The sequence below is a fragment of the Physella acuta genome, unplaced genomic scaffold (genome assembly GCF_028476545.2).
Source record: "Physella acuta isolate Inbredline_101_S28 unplaced genomic scaffold, ASM2847654v3 ptg001325l, whole genome shotgun sequence".
Taxonomy (NCBI): Eukaryota; Metazoa; Mollusca; class Gastropoda; family Physidae; genus Physella; species Physella acuta.
In genome coordinates, this window is record NW_026732840.1 from 322,367 (window position 1) to 335,128 (window position 12,762).

A 12,762-nucleotide genomic window follows, 5' to 3' on the forward strand; every position below is an offset into this window, starting at 1 on the left:
TAGACATACACACGTTTGAATTTACTTCCTGGTTGACAAGGCACGGCATACTCCAACACGATTGTGTTAGCTTCAGTATAAGATACAACTAGCCTACGTCACAGATAGTGATAAACGTCAGTAACTGCTGTATACTAATTTGAAACACAACCTTGTTATCAATTAAATGAAACGTTCATTTGTATGTTTGTTTGTTGTTTTTTTTTTGGTTGTTTTTTTTATTCAAGTAATGTAGAATTAATTTTATGTATTGCTAGTGTAAACTGAATTTTAGAAACGATGATGACTGTGTAATATACATTGCCAATATTTTTTTATCACCAAAACGTGTTTACTTTTTGTTTATTCATAACGCATGTGTTCAGGTGGCTAAAAACAAATGAAACATGTTTTTTATCGAACATTGGTATTCAACAAATTAAGTTTTAAAACGTAGCTTCGATTTACCTACAAAACTATCCAGCAAATATACACATTATAGATGTTTAAGTATCCTGCTACACAGCAAAATGAAGTAAACATAAACACATTCGCACCTGAAATGCACAATCCTTATAGTACTTTTCATCAAATGTCTATTACAATTCAATACGCTATATAGGCTACATTGTGTACTTTTTATACTTTCGCTTCTTTATTTACGTGAAACATGAGTAGTAAAAGAAAAATAAAAGGCTAGTATCGAAATAGTCCTACTCACAAGAGTGAGGAGACATTCTATAAGGGTATCATCACGACGTTGTCAAAATTGTGTACTTTTAGACGCGTAACCTTGTTTTCTAAAACGGTGTTATTTAAATCTAAACAAAGCCGGCGTAATATTTCTTCGCAACAGCTGCCAGAAGCGGTAATATACATATTGTTGGATTTTATATTACCAATAATAAGTTAAATTAGAATATATACTTCGGTAGTAAATTTAAAGTTGATCAATTAATAGGAAAGATTAAGCAGAATCTGGTTGATTAGGAGACGTTTGTTAATTTAGCAGATTGATAACAGCAAAAAAAAATATGGAAGTTTTGAATTCGTTCTTAGAAGAAACATGTGAGCCCATCGCTGTTTTAATTGCCACTTGATGACAACGGTACACTCAGTGTTAGCTTACAATGCAATTTGTCTCTTTTGCTGTATACAAGTTTTAAGTTTGTTTTCAAGTATCAGCTACACAGAGGTTGTAGTTTTGTGTTATTATTATTTTATAACGTTATTTATAATGCAGTTAAAGAGACATTTTAGGAATTGTCCAAAGCGACGTACACATATTGTTCTAAGACTTTCTCAAGCACTACAGTTTAGTTTATATTCATTTATCTCGACAGTGCTGTCATTTTCGTAACTAAGAAAATTATCTATCAGCTTAATTAGCTTAAATTACATTAACAATCTTTATTTTTATTGAATGACGTAGTGATCGGATGGAAGAGCAAAAGACTGCTAACCTGGAAGTCTCTAGTTTAAATATTGGGGCCTGGGTTCGTTGGGCATCTTTGAGTCTATGCAGCCCCGATAGGTACCTGCCTCACGTTACGGTAAGTAAAGATAGCTGGACATTGTGCATGCTAAGATCCCTGCAATAAAGTGAGCCTACTTCATCTCTCCCACGCCCCGCTTTTATCGAAAGGGTAAATTCATTTATTTTTAGTGTTACTAGTAAAAATTGTTTAATGAATGAAAAAAAAAAATTATTTTTCATATCAAAAGGTGTCGATAATTTGAAAGAGACACATCCAGAATAAATTTCATTGCTTATTCTATATACCAGGTTAGACACAAACCGGAAGCTTAGAAAATGTTTAAAAATAATTTTAAAATACAAATAAAGGTTAAAACGAGCTCAACTTACAATATCTCAATTTTTTTTAAAGATAGTCAATACTGATTAATGTATATTTCCAACAAAAGAAAATATTTTACAGACTTTAAATGACGGAAATGTTTAAGATTTATAAAATAACTACAAAATCAAGCTTTATTGCAAGTACGAGAAACCTACTGTATCACATTTTTTGTATAAAATTTCATCGATATTTCATCCGAATTCCAATCGGTATCTGAAATTATATGTAAAATACGATAAATCATTAGAATTTGTCCATTTTATTGTATAATACAAGAGCGCTAAAGTAGTGCAATGACCTAACTTTTCCACCTTTCTATTTCATACCCACAATATGTTTCATCTTTAAAACAATTGAAAAAAATCATAAAAACGTTTTAATAACAACCTTTTATGCAACAATGCACTAAAAAGTAGAAAATAAATTATACACTACTATTTAAATATCTATAAAGAAAAGCATTGGTCACTAGAGGTATCTATGGGAAACCTTTACTAATATGCTTTTCTTAATAGTTATTTAAATAGTAGTGTATAATTTATTTTCTACTTTTTAGTGCGTTACTACATAAAAGTTTGTTATTAAAACGTTTTTTATTTTTAAAAATTCCATTCTTTAATTGTTTTAAATTTACAATAGAGTTGCATGCCTAAAAACCATTTCGCACCTAATGAACGTGATAATGCGTGTCTAATAGTGCGGGATAGTTTGATGAGACAGCCTACTAGTTTGGACCCAATTTTAATTAATTCATTAAAAAATAATTAGGTAACCAATTAAAGTCAAAATTAATGCCATGTTGCATTGTCTTCATGTCTTGACCCACGTGCCAAAGTTGAAATAAATCCGTCAGTTAGAAGTGCCCGAATTTTTGCTCGGGCTTTCGATCTAGACTGACCACAGACTGGCGACAGACTGAGACAGTAAGTTAATTAAAAGCTTGTAAAAACATATAGTTATTACAGCTAGTTTAACTTCTAGTTTAATTTTTTTTCTGTTTAACATTTTAAAAAGTAAAATTAAATAACATCATGTAAACTGTTAAAACATATTTGTATTATTTAGCTGTGTAATGATAATTTTTACTTTCTCGTTTACAGAGTATAGAGAAAGTATTGTAATTTTGCACAAAAATCACATGAAATTTTGACAGTTTTCACAGTTTTCCACCTCAGTCCTTCATCACATCCGGAGTATAGCGTATTTATTTTAATGGGGCAAAAATTATAAATCAAGATATATCAAAATTGTGGCGTTTTATGCGTTGACTTTGCAATTCTGTCCGTATGTCTTTGTCGTTCACTTAGTGCGCAGTTCTTTTTTCTACGAGATTTTATTCTATATTAAAAAGTTTAAGTAAGTAAAAATTGATTAAAAACAATGTCTATATCCCGAGTTGCAATCCCCTGTTGTTTTACATAAGAATATTCGAGAAAGTTTAGGGGAGATCACTCCAGGTTTATTTACATTATGGGAAGTTTAAAAGGCATCAAATACGCATTTAATTAAATGCATTATTCAGATTGTTGTAAATGGCGTTTTCTTTGATCGTGAAATTTTCATATTGCTTGGCTGTAAAATGATTACAAAATTTAAAACTATACAATTTTTTTATTTATGATGTGCAATTTGTTTCAAATATTAACTGTCGATAAAAAAAATACAGAACATAATATAGCTAACTACATCATAGCGAATTTAAAATAATTCAAGAGTCATTTGTGATAATTCAATTGAATCCTAGACTGTTGAAATACTATTTTGCTAATAGTTTAAAATATTTTCTGTAGAAAAATGTAACTAATTTCTAGTTTACTACCACTTAAACGCATTCTGTATAAACTTGAGTTGTTTTTGTTTTATCTAACCAGACATTCGGTTATTTTATTTGTATTTTTCCTAGCAGCAGATAGCAAAATATATTGCAGAATTTGTTTTCCTTTAATTTATCTTATTACAATATTTTCCCGATTAATACAACATACAGTTTTATAGCTATGTTTAAAAATTGTATGAAATAATTAGCATGTTTCGTTTAAAAATAAAACATCATTGTGTGTAATTAGTAAGCAATACATGCGATAGTTAGTCTTCAATGATTTGTTTCATGACTAGGATATGTTATGTTTTTAAATGTATTGATTTAATGTAGGTTAAATCATATATTCGAAAACAAACCCAATTGACATGTCTGCAATCGGTCATACGTTCGGAACATATCGACATTTTCGTAGCCTGGGTAAGGAATGTAAACATGTAAAAGGTACACAATTTTTAGACTTAGGGCCTATATCTACCAATACTTACCAGGCTCAGCCACCTGTTTATAGTAGCTTTATCAACATCGATATCTGTATTTAAAGTAAAGATATGAAGCGAAGAATAGCAATTTCATTAATAAGCATTGCTATTGACATAATGTGGTGTTAAAACATGTTTCGCAATATATTTAAATATTATAACCTTTCGTGATAAGGTATATTGCAACACTCTACCAATAATATAAAAAGGGCTTAAGGAGACATTTAAAATTCTTCTATTTGACAATATACACCACTGAACTATTGCCTTTAAGTATCTTAATGCCTACTCATATTATGCATAAATTTCCAGTAGATTTGAGCATACAGCTATTTATATATTATTACACAACTGGCTAAATATAATAAATTTAATATACTATACCACGGGTTCCCAACCTGGGGGTCGCGAAGGTCTTTCTGGAGGGTCGCCAACTGGTATACTAAACCATAGTAATTTGAAACGAAACATAAATATTTAGAAGAATTTTTGAAATTCGGCTTCATTAACATCACTGGAAATGTAATAGGAGAAGAAACAAAGCGCACTATACAAAGTTGTTCTCAGCCACGAATCTATGAAATCTTCAAAACTAAAACGTCATTAGAGACGAGTCATTCGGAACACACCAAAAAATATATGGAGTTCTTTCGTCGATAAGAAGTATAGTTGCAAACGCCAGAGACTTGATCGAACAAGAAGTTTTCACTAGCATTAGTGCAAGCGTCAAATGAAGTCGCGATAGAAAATGCCAAGCAAAAAAAAAAACAATAGGAGAAAATCTCATCAAACGCTGCCTGTACGTAAATGTTAAATAACACATATTTTATTGAAATTAAGCTTTCACCATTGTCTGCTTTTCAAGTTGATAAATCAATAGACGTGAGTTCGTGTTCGCAGTTGCTGGTCTGTGTCTATATTCATGCGGATGATAGCAAAGAAAAGTTGCTCCTTTGTGAAGATAGCATGGAGAAAATAAATACCATTTTTGAAACTAGATGATTAAAATGGGTTAGAACGGCTGTAGGGGTTTGTACGGATGGTGCGCCATCTATGTTTTGCTTAAAATTGGGCTTTCAGAAAACAGAAAAGATTTCGCTCCCTAACCACTGCCCTAATCAATCGACATCAAGAGTTGATTACTAGTATAAGTCGTAAATTATATAAAATCTGGAGCCTTCAAAGAACTGAGCAAAAACATTAATATAGATCACGAGGTTTTGCTCTTCTACACTACAGTATGCTGGCTGTCAAATGAAATGTTGTAAATTGTGTTTTTGAATTGAAATCTGAAATCAAATTGTTCTTGTGAGTGCAAAGGAAACAAGACTTTTTGGTATACTTAAAACGACATAGAGTGGTTGGAGAGAGTATCACACCTAGCAGATATGTTCGAACATCAAGATAAGCTTAACCTGAAGCTTCAGGGAAAATGAACGAATATTATAACTTTCCATGATAATCTCGGGGCATTTTTATCAAAGCTGCAAAATCGGTAAAGAAAACAAATCTTTGGAATATTGTAAATTTGAGAAACTCTGCGGTGTGGTAGATGAATCTGATTGTAAGATAATTAAAATTTTGAAAGAAGCGATTTCTGGGCATCTTGAATCTCTTGAAAACGAACTGCATCGCTATTTCTCTGAGCTGAAAAAAAGAAGAATCTGCATTTACGCATTACCCATTCTCTTCTTCCCTTGATGTTACCAGCATTCCCGATGAATTACAAGATAAATTCTTTGATTTGCAGAATGATTCCGTGTAAGATGAAAAACTGCAGACACAATTTTGGTGTAGTATTCACCATTCATACCCAAACGTAAAATTTATTGACTTTTCGAGAATATATTTTCAACACTATTCTTCAATTAAAAACAAAATTAAGATAATTATAATCACATAGGTAGGCGTTAACAATTTTTTTTTAAATTAAAAACTTAACCACGAGGGTTTAGTGAATAGTATGCAATTTTACTCATGCTATTAAAACAGTTATCAAGAGTAGTTCATATTGAAAGTCTACTAGAAAATCTTATTTTAGTGCTTATTAATTTCCATACTAATTTCGGCTTTTTAATTCTATGGGGGTCGCGGGTCACTTACTTTTTATAAAAGGAGGTCGCCACTCGAAAAAGTTTGGGAACCACTGTACTATACAAAATGGAAGTATATAAGTAATACAGAAATTCTACAATTTTTTTTTTACCAAAAGCTAAAGTGGAGCTTTAAATATAAAAATATAACTGGACCTTGATTTCCTCCTACCCTTTTTCGACAAAAGCTTTTTCATACCTTGCAAAATAAACCGGTAGTAATCTCTCCTAAACTTTCATCTCCTGGTCATTTGAGTAGCTATTTAAGATGATGCAAAAGAATCAATTAGTTTCTAAAATGTAGGCTATTGGTGAAACAATTTTGTCTGATCACTATTCAAGTTATCCTAAGCATATAAAATAGTCCAAAGGAAGAAGAAAGCAAATTATGCATATCACTAGGAAAAAAAATAATTACACTGAACAAACAGAACTAGAAACACTTTTAAATTTTTTGGATTAATTCAGAATTGTGTGCCTTGCAGTAATATTCCCAAATGTCCTCACACATCACTTGTTTTGTGTAGCTCATTCTGCCCGTTTTGGCTGTGATAGATTATGTCTTTGAGATTCCATTAGATGCTGGTGGGTTACTCACTACCATACAGAAACAAGCTACTGCAGATATTACGGAAATTATAAGAAAGCTTGTTTTGGAGCTTACAGTGAATGTTGAATTTCATCAGGATCTCTAAGAAGAAGAAAATCATAATCGTAAACATAAAGAATAATAAAAATCACCTAAATATGTATTATATATATATATATTTATATATATATATATATATATATATATATATTAAGCATGCTGCCTAGCTTTGCTTAGGTTTCAATAAAAGAAATGCGAATTTAAATGCTTAAATAATTTATTATCAAAATTTCATTGCATTTTATCCCTTCTGGTTTACCTGAAATAAACAACGTTTAGAGGAATAAACATAACATTTGTATTAAAAAAACAGCATTTGTAAACAGACTATATAAACTAAAGACTTTTCATAAATCACGATGTGTTTAATAACGTATTATCATAACATATATTTATAAATTCTACACTTACTAAAAAATTCCAAAGGATTGCAAACATCTACATCGGGTTGTTTATCAAATGTACATGTACAAATAAGGTACAAATGGTATACAGGTTGTGTTCTTGAGGCACTCCCATATGCCCGTGGTAGATTGTAGAATAACTCTACTCCACACAATAGAATCACTAACAACAGAGCTGCTATAGCTGATGGAGTGGTTTGTTCCTATCTCAGCTGGGTCACAATGGACGTCAATGCAACCTGTGAAAAAGTGCTTTGATAATTCTTTAATCAATTACACACTAACTACGTGTGTAGAATTGAAGTACATTTAAAGCAGAAAATGGCACAAAACCATATATTTAAGTAAAAATAGTTTTAAAATTTATATTTGAACAAGATTGTGTGTAGAAAATTATGATCTTAAAAACAAATCAAGAAACAAATGCAAGTCATTGATAAAAACTAAAATAAAAATGAAAATAAATACTTTCCACTTTTAGTTTTCTAGTTTTTATTACATTGTATTAATCTTAGAAATCCAAGATTTTATTGTTTTAAAAGAACACTTACTTGCCGTTAAGAAGTGCTTTAGTATTATTAGGTTGTGCACACAATATCTTATTTCCAATTTTACCATTTTTATGGAGATTAGTGAAATTATGCTCGCCGTTCTGAAGAAGAATTAGCAATATAATTTAAAATGGTTGAAATGACAATAAAAGCCTACGTAAGCCTTTATTAAAATCATATTTTTTTAATTATGTAGATCTCATACATTTTGTGCACGTGATAGCACTATTACTTTCCATTAATCATTCACATTATTGGATCATTAAGGGTTCACTGTTATCTAAATATTTAAGTTTGTTTATTCATGACACTCCATGGTGCGCGGACCTTTGACCACAGGTGCTTTGACCATAGGGGTTTGACCACAGCGGGCCTTTGACCATAGCGGTGCTTTGACCATAGGGGGTTTGATCATAGGGGGTTTGACCATAGGGGGTTTGACCACAGGTGTTTTCTCAGCAGAGGGTCTTTGATCAACTGGTGTTTGATCACAAGCGCTGTGTCCGGCTTTGATCATAGGTGTGATACAATTAACACGATTTTATACATGTTTCATGAGAGTACGTTAATAGAAATTAACATGTATTTTAAAAAAAAAGCCAAGAACTATATTTTAGTCTCCACATAAAGGCTGGTGCTAGGCCTCATAGATTTATTTTAAATATAAATGAAACACAATTAATGCGACATATAACAAGTTTCACAAATAAATAATGTAGATGTACTTGAAAATACATAGCATATATAAAGGATAAAAAATGATACATAACTTGCCAACAATATAGTCAAAGATGTAATACATAAAATGGTTAACTAAATGACAGATGTGCTATAGCACGCAAATATGTCAGTACATCTGTTTGACCATATGTCTGGACAGCACGTTGTACTTTTTCGTGCAGCATCTTGTATCGCTTCTCAGCTGGGTAGCTTGCCCCTGCGACACGTTGCAAGAAAGTTGTCTTATGCCGTGTGCAGTCCCTCTGTAGACCTTCAAGAAAACGCCACATTGTTGGGTGACTACATTGGAGGAGAGACTGATGACTGTAATGCCATCCTTCACAAAGTTATTTGTTCGTGCTACACCATCGCCAATCGTGTGCATTTGAATCCAAGTTTCAACTGGAAACAAAACACCTGAGATCAAAGACCCTATGGGGACAAAACACCTATGATCAAAGCCGGACACAGCGCTTGTGATCAAACACCCGTTGATAGACCACCTGTGATCAAAGACCCTCTGCTGAGAAAACACCTGTGGTCAAACTCGCTATGGTCAAACCCCCTATGATCAAACCCCCTTTGGTCAAAGCACCGCTATGGTCAAAGCCCCGCTGTGGTCAAACCACCTATGGTCAAGGCCCCTATGGTCAAAGCTCCGCTGTGGTCAAACCCCCTATGGTCAAACCCCTTATGGTCAAACCCCCTATGGTCAAAGCACCGGTGGTCAAAGGTCCTAGGACCCACTCCATGCAATATCCAGAAGGTTGCGTGTTAGGAAAAGCAATCTAATTAGGCCAGTAAAGATAAAATGATGTATTTCAAACAACGATTGAACAATAAAAGAAGTGACACGTAAAAGAGAGCTTTCCAGTGAAGTATTCAACAAACGAGCACCTCAATCTCCACCAAAGAATCCTATTAGCATCAAAGCATTGGAAGTCATCAAGCAGATAATTATTGGGATGTTGAATTGTTTGTTGAATGTTGATTATCACTGCCGTAAAACATCTTTGCAGGCGCATCGAAATACACGATTGTATTGTGGACAGAGAGTGCAATATTCAAGGATGTAATTTATATAGAAGTAGTTAACCTGGGTTTGTTAGGTGAGAGGGAAGTGGCGAGTGAATAATTATGTTGATACTTGACCAATAGGTAATATCCTACTATCAATACTCTCCGTCACACTCTCGCTCTCTGATATTTTATTAAAATGTGTAATATATTCCATTTAATCAATTATCTTAATTGTATATTAAAAACTAAAATGCTTTAAAAGCCATAATGCTTTTAAATTGAAAGTATGAGCTAGCTAATATGTAATTAATAAAATACACTAGACATAACTTATTATATTACTATTTTATGTAAATATATAATTGAATGCATGGGTTTGTCTGTGGATTTAACCGTCATGCATAATTACATCGTTCATCCATTGAGTCTACTCCGGGGTAAACCCTTCCGATTTACCTTGAGTAAATTACGCCCCCCACCCCTAATCTAGGGTAAGGTTTGTGAGCTGTTATTACTTATCACGGACTCCTCAGAGAGTTTTTTTTTACTGCTACCTAAACAAGGTAGAGAACAGTTACATCAGTATTTGGCGCATTGTAGCTTTTATTTTCTTAATTTTGCCTGTGTAAAATTCAATTTTCAGCTTAACATGGACAGGTACAGGTGCAGGCGATGGTGCCGATGCAGTGAAGGTACAGATACAGGTGCAGGTGCAGGTAAAGTTGCATGTGAATGTGCAGTGCATGTGCGGGTGCGGGTGCAGGTAAAGTTACAAGTACAGGTACAGGTAAAGTTACAATTACAGGTACAGGTAAAGTTAATATACAGGTGCAGGTGCAGGTGCAGGTGCAGGTGCAGGTGCAGGTGCAGGTGCAGGTGCAGGTACAGGTACAGGTACAGGTACAGGTACAGGTACAGGTACAGGTACAGGTACAGGTACAGGTACAGGTACAGGTACAGGTACAGGTACAGGTACAGGTACAGGTACAGGTACAGGTACAGGTACAGGTACAGGTACAGGTACAGGTACAGGTACAGGTACAGGTACAGGTACAGGTACAGGTACAGGTACAGGTACAGGTACAGGTACAGGTACAGGTACAGGTACAGGTACAGGTAAAGCTACAGTTACAGTTACAGTTACGGTTACGGTTACGGTTACGGTTACGTTTACGGTTACGGTTACGGTTACGGTTACGGTTACGGTTACGGTTACGGTTACGGTTACGGTTACGGTTACGGCTACGGCTACGGCTACGGCTACGGCTACGGCTACGGTTACGGCTACGGTTACGGCTACAGGTACAGGTACAGGTACAGGCACAGGCACAGGTACAGGTACAGGTACAGGTACAGGTACAGGTACAGGTACAGGTACAGGTACAGGTACAGGTACAGGTACAGGTACAGGTACAGGTACAGGTACAGGTACAGGTACAGGTACAGGTACAGGTACAGGTACAGGTACAGGTACAGGTACATGTACAGGTACAGGTACAGGTACAGGTACAGGTACAGGTACAGGTACAGGTACAGGTACAGGTATAGCTACAGGTACAGGTACAGGTACATGTACAGGTATAGCTACAGGTACAGGTTGTAACGAGCACCAATCTAGCAGCCAGATAGTTGGCGAACGCTCCCGGATTCGTTTAACTGATTATACACAAATGGCGACAAGCCTAAATAAAAGAAAGCTAACACAATAGTTCACTAGGACTCGTACTTGATGTCTAGGGGAAACACTAGAGAAACTACTGATGCCAACAATACATTTAATCTGCATATAACTTTTACTGAGTGTACAAAGTCGTGGCAGAACACTAGATTTATACAGGATAAAATAGATTTACAGAATGAACAAAACCCAACTTACAATTCGTGGGAAAAGATAATATGATACACTATCACAGCTTTTAACACTGCAGAAAAATCACCACAGATTACACATCACTGCTATAAGCATATAGTATTACTTAACCACAAGTTATATAAGAATATGCTACTTAAGCAACTTAGTACTACACAGCGACACACAGGGCTTATTCTCTCTCAAAGATGTCTGGTCAAAGAACTGCCTCGAGAGACCTGTGCGCGGTCTATTTATAGACTTAGGCAACATGAAAGGTCACCTTCAAATCATAAGGCTATTGGTTGTAGTATCACCTGATCCGAATCAACCAATCATCTCATGATGGAAAAATACTGAGTCTAAGACTTTCTTAAGACAGTGGAAAAAATCAGTGATTATACCACAGACCATATATGGTAAGGTAACAAATGTAAAAATAAACATTACCAGACCTAAGTAGGTCACATCCCCTCATTTTTGAAGAGGCAGAAAGGTTTCACAAAAAACATACATAAGGAACTAATCTGGCTTAAAAAAAATGTTCTACAAATGTAGTGAACCAAAATCTTAATACCAGGTGAAAACATCCCTGGAAATAAAAGGGAAGTAACTCAAACTTTTACAATTCGTGAAAGGGGAATAACCCTTTCAAAAAGATAATAATTAAAAAAATTCAAAACTCAGAACCACTCACATTCATGTGAGTATCACCCAAACAAACTTGTAAATGGTCTTAACTAACCACAACACATGTCACATGATCAATGTGGGTAATAAAATTTTACATCCTTGACAAACAGTCAGCCACAACATTATCAGTTCCCTTAATATGGGAAATTTCCAGATTAAAGTTTTGGAAATATAAACACCATCTTAATATTCTGTGATTCTTTTGTCCTAACTTGGAGGTAAATTTAAGAGGATCATGGTCAGAAAATACCATGACCGGGTTAATTGAGGATGTGACATAGACCTCAAAATGTTGCAAGGACAAAACCAAAGCTAAAGCCTCCTTTTCAATAGTGGAGTAATTTTTTTGGTTCTCATTTAACTTTCTGGAAAAAAAAAGCGATTGGATGGTCAATCCCCAGGTTGTCTTCCTGAAATAAGACTGAGCCAATGGCTAAGTTGCTAGCATCAATGGCAAGTTTAAATGGCTTGCTGAAATCTGGTGCAGCCTTAACAGGGACATTAGATAAAAATGACTTAATGTTTAGAAAAGCTTCATGACATTTAGTTGACCATTTAAAGTCAACACCCTTTTTCAATAAAGCAGTAAGGGGTTCAGCTACAACTGAAAAGTTTTTACAAAACCGCCTGTAGTAACCTGC